We start from the raw sequence: 8,725 nt of genomic DNA, 5'->3' as shown, positions 1-8,725 counted from the left end.
GGGCTGGTTAAAACAGTTCTACAAAGGAGTAAAGAGAAGGAATCTCAAGGCCCCTTCTGGACTTAGAATTTAATGCCTATTTATTGAGAACCTCTCCGTGCATTTGCTCAGTCCTACGTCAAGACGAACGTCTCTGAGCCCTAGAAGCTTAGGTTCTAAAAAGGCCACAGAAATGGGTGAGACCTAAAAAAATGCGAGAACAATGCAACGGCCTTAATCAGACTGGCTTTGCTTTGCTTTGCTTATAAGTCACTGACTTTAAACTGAATATGGTGTCATGTCTTTATTTTTCTTGAAGTTTTTTTTTAAAGATTTTCTTCCATGGTAAAACTTTTATATTGTATTTTTCTTAAAGTGGAGTGTGGTACATTTACCCTCCAACAGATGATTGCTTATAACTCACCTCGCTTTATTAAGTATACCGCTAGAGGCTTCTATGCCCCTACTAAGAAAAATGCATTTTCAGGCCCATTCAAACCAATGAAAATCCAAGTTTTCAGAGCACAAGGTAATGAAAATTCTCTCCATCGGCATCTTTTACTACTTTTAATCTGTTGACAGACCCTAAGTGTCTCAGAGGAAAGGTACTGTAGCGGGAATTGTCATCGTTAACAGCATTCCGTACAGGTAACTCTTGATTGTTCCAATTTCCCCCAAATTTGGAGACATTTACTCCCTCTATAACATCTCTAGGGTGTGCAAAAGAAAAAAAAGAGGCCTGTACAATTTATGTCTCAAAATATACACATAAATATTTTGCACATACAAACAGGGAAACCTTATAAATAATGGATGGGGAGCAATGTAATGTCGATAACGGAACTACTCATTTCGAAAGAGAACACTGTCACCAAGTGTCCCCTCACCAAAACTGACTGGGAATTTTTAGGGGCCGCCAAAGCAGAGGTGGAGATTTATAGGAACCTGGGATGTTTGAAAAATGGTTTTGTACGACCTCCTTGAGGAAGGCACCAAGCACCATCCAAATTGCAAAAATGGCTCCAGGTTGACTCCTTGTGTCCTCACTCTTTGCAATGTGACATTCCAACTTCTCCCATCAAGAGGCAGAGTTGATTTCCCCACCCTTGAAGTTAGGTGATGTGCCATGGCCGATAGAAAGCAGCAGAAACAATGGTGGACCAGTTCAGAGCCAGGTCCCTCTGGGCTTCTACTCTCCCTCTCGGAGCCCTGCTGCCCCCGTGAGTACAAGCCCCAGTTACTAGCTGGGGCCTAAGAGGCATGTGGCCCAGTCAGGCCCCAGCTGCCCCCACAGGTGTAGCAGCAATTCCAGCCATGATAAGCAGGGTTGTGAGGAAGAATTAAGAGCATAAGCCTATGCTATCATCTATAAACCACTCTGTCAACCTACGAGATTATTTTTCAAAAGCATTTTCGTTATTTTGAATCCCTGCCTGGACATTTTGAAAACAGCACTTCAATGACTGTTGGAGAGCAAAGGATGCAACCTGAAATTGAGAGTCAAAGATATTAGTTTATCCAGATTCACAAATTTGTATAAATTACTAGAAAATCATCTGAAGAAAAATAGACACGAATGAAAAAAACAGTCCAAAGAACACGGGTGAAGAAACATGTGCATTTAACACCAACGAGTACATCAAAGATGTAATGGAAAGTATATGTTTGGTTCTCTGTATAATGCTGTATAATTTTCATCACAAAAGCATTACTTGATTTGTACATACTTGGAAGCAAACAAAGCATTAAGATTATCTGCTGGGGTGCAACCTGGCCCCTATACACAGAGGACAACGAGAGACTGAAGAAAGAGGCAGCCCACGCCAGACAAGTCAGTGGCAGTTTCAACAAGCAAGGGAACCTGCTTACAAAGCTTGCCTTGGTCAGCTGAAAGACAAACAGCTCTCAGCACCCACGCGCCAGAATCTTGAGTTTACACAGAGACCTTAACAGGGTTCAGTCACATATACTGTCCACATGGTCTCAAGAACACGTTCCTCTCTCAAGGCTGAGTTTTTGAAAAGGGTTCCCACTGTGGGAACGGTGGGCAGAATGTATATTCCAAGGTCGGGGGAGGGGGTGAGGAGTCTCTGATTGCCCGGGTCCAGCTCTCGGGTCAGCCGGCGGTTATGCCCTCTCAGTGGCATCCTCTGACATTTCAGCAAGGAAGGACGCCAGAAAAAGAGAGCCTAGGGCAGAAACCACTCAACTTCTTGTCACGAATGCCAGGGCAACCCAAGCAAGTGGATATACAAGCCTACGTAGGGCCTGGAAGTAGGAAGCATTGGGGGACTACACCTGGGCCGGTACTGACCTCCCTCCCCAAAGGGACAAGGAGAGCAGAAACCTGGATGGAGTCAAGAGAGAGAACCAAGAAAGGCAAGGCTGGATATGGAGCAACATGTGGATTCAGGAGCATGTGTCTCACAACTGCCGGGGCTCTGCACACCAGCTGCATCCCCGTTCTCCTTGACCCTCATTGGCATAATTAACTCAGGGTGGGCTCATTCCGGCTGCCAAGTCACTTCCACCTGTCCATGGAGTTGACAGTTACTTGCTCACAGTGAACCAACCTCCCTGGACCTAACAGCTACCGCAGGACGCGGTAGTGGAGAGCAAGGTGACGACAACGACCAGATGCGAAGGAGGAAGAGACGCTCAGTGGACCGACTGGGGGGGTTGATGGTGTGGGGTTACGTCTGCAGAGCTAAAGGGGCCAGATGTAGAAAAGGGAAGGGGAATTGTGAGGATATAGTCAAGCCCCATCGTATGGATATTTCATCCATATGTTGTATACAAATTCCATTAAATTTGCTCTGAATGAAAAAGAGAGAAGAAAGTTATCCTTTCAACCGTGTCAGTGACTTCATTTACCATCTCATTGGATGAGCTCAGAGCCCAGGGTCAGAGGGAAATGGGAGCTGTGAGTCTGCCATCTCTCAGGAAGTCTCAGGCCTCAGAGCCAAACTACCTCACCTTTCGCACTTTGCAAGCAACGTTACTCCTAAGTGCGAGTCACCCTCTTCATCGGGTTCTCCAAGAAACAGCAATCTCTCCCAATGAGAGAGGAAAAATGGGCTACTTTGGCTTTTTGAGGCACAATATGTAGTTCTCCAAAATGGTACCTGCCTGGGGGGGTGGTTTCAAGAAAATTAACCGTCAGTAGTGATTTGTTTGTCTTCACATAACGTACCCAGATGTGCTGAGAAAGAAGAAAGGACAAACGAATCAAGGGCAGCTGATCCAAGGAGGCAAGGGGCAACTTCCACAGCCTACGTGGAAAGCTAGAGAAAGGGAACGTCCAGCTGGTGGGAGCTGAAGACAGAGGCCAGTCCTCCTTGGGCTCGGGATGCCACCCTCTCTTCCTACATCTTCACGCTCTCCTTCTCTGTTGGCCCCTCCCAGCCAGAGTTAAAGAGCCACAAGGAAATGCCCTCCTCCACTCTATTCTCCTGTCCTTCTATCCACCCCTCCCTTCTTTCCCTTTGCCATCAATTTCTTGACTTGCCCCCCATTGCTCCCCTCCCATCTACACTGCGATCTGGTTTCTGCCCCACTACTCTCATGAAACGGATCTCCTTGAAGCCCCCAATGATTTCTCCGTTGCCAAGTCCAGGGGACTACTTCTCAATCCTTATCTATGTGACCGCCAAGCCGAGTTATATCTTTAGTTTATTCTATTCTATTTTATTTTATTTTTTTGCGGTACGCGGGCCCCTCACTGCTGCGCCCTCTCCCGTTGCGGAGCACAGGCTCCGGACGTGCAGGCTCAGCAGCCATGGCTCCCAGGCCCAGTCCCTCCGCGGCATGTGGGATCTTCCCGGACCGGGGCACGAACCCGTGTCCCCTGCATCAGCAGGCGGACTCTCAACCACTGCGCTGCCAGGGAAGCCCCCGACTTATATCTTAAACAACGTCTCTGTCTTGAAAATCTCTTCCCTTGGCTTCTGCGCCATCCAATCCTCCTGACCGTTTTCTGTCTCTTGGCACCCTCCCAGTCTCTTGTTGAGCTGATCTTCCTTGGGGTATTTCTCAGGGCTCTGTATTAGGCTCTCTGCTCTTCATCCTCTATGCCATCTCCCTCAAGGACCTTATCCTCTCCCCTAGTTTCCATCACCAGCTAAGTCTGTCTCCATCCAAGACCACTCTCTGCACCTTTCAATCTATATATGACTTCCTGTTAAACGTCTCCATTTAAATGTCTCATAAGGCACCTCAAATCCAACACGTCCATATTACTGAATGTCCACTCAGAAAAACAGCCCGTGACAGGTAGTTCAATACGACAAATTTCACATGGTGATGAAAAAGCTAAAAGGCCAAATGGGGGCTTCCCTGGTGGTGCAGTGGTTGAGAGTCCGCCTGCCAATGCAGGGCACACGGGTTCGTGCCCCGGTTCGGGAGGATCCCACATGCCGCGGATCGGCTGGGCCCGTGAGCCATGGCAGCTGAGCCTGCATGTCCGGAGCCTGTGCTCCGTCCGCAACGGGAGAAGCCACGACAGTGAGGCCCGCCTACCAAAAGAAAAATTAAAAAAATAAATAAATAAAAGGCCAAATGGGATGGTGAGACATCCCAGAGTCACAGCAGAGGAAACCACGCCCACCCCACTGCTGGGCTGGGGGGCAAAGAAGGAAGTGGTGTTGCCACAGCTGCCAGGCAGGAGCTGGCAGCCCAGAGGGAGGGGCTGCCTGGTGGGGCAGCCACTCAGAGCACAGCGGCCACCAGCCCTGCTGCGGCTGCCGGAACAGAGAGCGGAGGGCAGAGGGCGAGGGAAAATACGTTGGCTTCTCCCATCGCCCTGCCCTCCAACCTCCGGCCAATGCTCTCCATTGGCTGAACCTACTTGGAAAAGAGCTGGTGAGGAAATCTGGGCGATGGGGTTTGCAGGATCAGCCCTGTGACACGGAGCAGAGCAGTGGACAGGCAGGGAGCCGGCCTGAGGCAAACAGGTAAAGGGCAGCGCAGTGCCCACTTCTCCTACCTCTCCTGTCCCACTGAGGGGAACCACCTTCATACGCGACCTTTCTCTTCCCTCATCTCCCGCATCTACCCATCCCTCCTCTAAGTAGCGCATCCATTCCTCTCTCTCCCTCACAGCCACGGCCATCACTCACTCTCGTTACTGCAGCAGGGCACCGCTCTGCCTTCTCCTGTCTCCAGCCCCCCTCTTCGAATCAGTCACTACACTCCAGCCACAAGGAGTTTTCTCCAATGCGTATCTGACGTCACTCTGCCGCTTCAAGTCCTACAATGGCTGGCCCCTTGTGCTTAGGATCCAGTCCACATTCCATGGCAGGACTTCATCGCGTCTCCAGTCTCCCCCCCCCGACATACTCCTCCACCCTCCATATTCCCACATCCTGAACCTCAGGCCCCTGAATTTCCTGGGGCACCTATCAAGTCAGGGCCTTCACACGTGCTATTCTGTCTTCACAGAGCCCTCCCCTATCCTCCACCTCTTCTGGCTTAACCCCTCTCGTGTTGGCCTCAATGGCAGTGCTTCTACGAAGACTTCCCTGGTCCTCCTCACCTGTGTTCCCTTGCACCCAACACTTTCCCCGGTGCTAGGGTTATCAGATTTAACAAATACACCGTGCAAGTTTAACCGGGTGTCCTGTATTTTATCTGCAACCCTACCTGATAGGCACTTGTCCCAGAGTAGGACAACTGCATGTTGGCATTTGAATTTCCCTACTAGGCTCCAAATCGCTTAAGGACAATGATCTTGCCAATACGATTCCCCATTTCGCTAACTAACTAGGTAAGGTTGGATGAATGGATCAGTGACTTGCAGATGGGAGTTTTTACTTGAAATCTTATACAACTAGACTTCAGCCCTAAACAGGAGAGATGCTTAAGAGACTAAAAGGAGGCTAATGACAATGACTCACCCAAGTGGCGGCTCCTCGGTTAGTTCTGGGCCAGCCTCTCAGGGTGTAAGAGAAGAACCTGGAGGTGGAAACGGTACACTAAAGGGAAATGACCAGAAGGTATGACTGGAAATGCTTACTTAAAGCTTTCAGCCTGCACAAAGCTAACAGACTAACTTCAGCTGGTTTGGGGATGGCTCTAGCTCAGTTCTGAGTCCTTCACACAGCTGGAAAGTTTATGCTCCTGCTGCTGGGGTTAAAACAGTGGAGAAGGCCAGGAGCGTGGTGCCCAGGACCATCGTCCTCGTTTTACCTTGCAATGGTTTTCCAATAGAAAGCTCAAATCTCGCTATTTTCAGACCCGGGACCCCAGGGCAAGTAAGGAACAAATATGAAAACGGTGAGAAAGGTGGAAGAAAAGCAAATTAGAGAACACCATCTAAAGAGGCAGCCTCTACTGGCTGCAGACAAACCTCCATGCTGAAATGCAGGCCCACATTTTCTCCCCCTTCAAGAAAAGACAGGAATCGAGATGTTAACGCTTCACCTCATGAGTTTTGTTTTAACGTGCCCATTAAGTCAATAAGTATTACATGGTTCAAAAAGAGCACAACTATACGTTTATTACTCCGTGTGGGCTTCCAACACTGTACCGTGGAATCAACATGTGTCTCCAGGCTGAGATTCCCCTCAACCTGCAAACCTCAGGCAGATGCTGATTCAAATCCCAGAAGCCTCGAGTTGAAAATCACCATCTGAGATGCTCTGCGGAATCTAGGGAAGCATTTGCTCGTTTGCTCTGGGGCGAAATCTTCTATCAATATCAATCAGGCATGAATACAGATAATTTTCCCATGCTATCAATATAGCCATCTATATGTTTAGTCAACATTTATTGAATATCGCATAGGGACGGTTTGGTGGTCAGTAAGTAGTGGAAAGAGGCCCGGAAAAAAAGGGGGTACACTCAGGCTTGAAATCCAGCAGGTACATGCCTCTGCTGCCATACCAGTTATTGATATACTTATCTACGACTTCCATCCTAGTTGGTTAACAGTCTCCGCCCCAGCCCTAACCCTGTGGGCCTCAGACCCCAGCAGTGGGCCACTCATCTGTGGCCACCTACAGCGAGCTGCTGCTTTCCTGCAGTCATCCTCTTTTGGCCACTTGTAATTTTGCCCTCTTTAGGGGACCATACTAGTTGTTCAATATTTTGAGCATCACACACCAACTCTCCTAAGAGAGAGTAAAGTGATAAATGTTCCCCCAAGTGCTCACGTGGCCTTTGTCTCTCCCTAACCTCTTTTCTTGATTAACTCCTGCCCAACCATTCAGATCTCAACTCAAATGTCACTTCCCATTCCGCTGTCTGGACTGTGTCTCCCTGACATTTACTCTCACAGCTCTGTTCTTTCACTTCGTATCTTGTATCCATTTGCTTATTTGTTTGTCTGCCTCCCTGATGAAGCTGTAAGCTCCATAAAGGCCACAAAAAGCAGAACTTATTTGGCAAGCTGCACAGGCTCCTATATGGTTTAGGTGGGACTGGCCAGCTACCCAGCTCCAAGGATGGGTCCTGTTGTATTCCAGCCAGTTAGCATGTCCCTTCCTCCGGGTCCTACTCATGGGCACAGGGACGAGCACCTGACCTAAGGCAGCCCAAGCAGACTGAGGCTGGACACTCTGGCGAGGAAAGCAGAGCTACAGACCTGTTCTGAAGAGGCAATGTCACCAATGTGCTTATCCTGAAGCATGACACGAAGGAGGACAAAGACGCCGAGTCCTAGAAAGGAGGCTCCAAAGAATACACACCATGGGCCTCTGGAGTAAACCAGATCTGGGCTGGCCCTTGTCTTTGGACTGTTCAGTTACATCAACCAATAATTTTTGGTTGTTTGTTTGTTCACTTTAGCCAGTTGGGACCAAGGTTTCTATCTATTGTGACCAACAAAATCCTAACTGATACGTCTTGCCCCTGTATGCACAAGAACCTTGCTCATGGAAGACACCATATCTTGAACAATATGACATTGGGAGAACTGGAGATGGCTTAATGGGGGAGGCGACTGGGTAACATCAGCTGGAGCCTTAATTTGAACATAGTTCTTTAGAAAATATGTTAGACTGCCTAGATTTAAATTCATTAGAAATTCAGAAGTATTTTCCCCAGTGTGTTTTACAGCAGAATTGCTCCTACCCGAGGTTATTAACCTGCTCACCTGTCATTTCCTAAGAACTCCTAAAGATTTCTGCTTCAACCCCTGGACTTTCAACCTAAAGAACCTATGGTTTTAAACTGGAGGAAGGGAACAGGAAAGAATGATTCAGCCTCTAGCCGCTTTTTATTCTGCTGGATAAGATCATTATTTTTTTTTCCCCCAGAATGACTTGTAACTTCCTACATTTCTTACGTCTCAACTTCAAGTTTCATTTCTTGGCATGCCTACAGCTTTTCACCTGGCTAGATGGAAGCCAAGATTTTACTTTTCTCTTGGGGCCTATTCTGCTGGGCTAGAGTCATTAGAAGCAACTTTCACTTTAGATTGTTATAGATATATATCACATCTTTTAAAGCATCATCAGGCTATGTGGTTCACGATCTGGTTATTAGATTAAAGGTCTGTGTGGCCAAAGGGCTGTACTTCTACAACTCTTGAGAAATCAACAACCTTGACTAGACAGGGAAGGAAAAGTCTGCAAGTTGGTCCCTATATCCCGATCAGGGGATTCTTTTCCTCCTTCCCTGATTCACCAAAAAGCACACGTGCCCCTACTGTTCACATTCTCAAAATATGTTTGTTACTCTCAGAGCTCCTGGAATATATGTCCTCCAACAGTTGCCTTTTGTCAATGAACTGTGCTGCACACCTCTG

Source organism: Kogia breviceps, chromosome 4 (genome assembly GCF_026419965.1).
Source record: "Kogia breviceps isolate mKogBre1 chromosome 4, mKogBre1 haplotype 1, whole genome shotgun sequence".
Lineage (NCBI taxonomy): Eukaryota > Metazoa > Chordata > Mammalia > Artiodactyla > Physeteridae > Kogia > Kogia breviceps.
The sequence above is the reverse complement of the archived record's forward strand: the minus strand, read 5'-3'. Positions refer to the sequence as shown.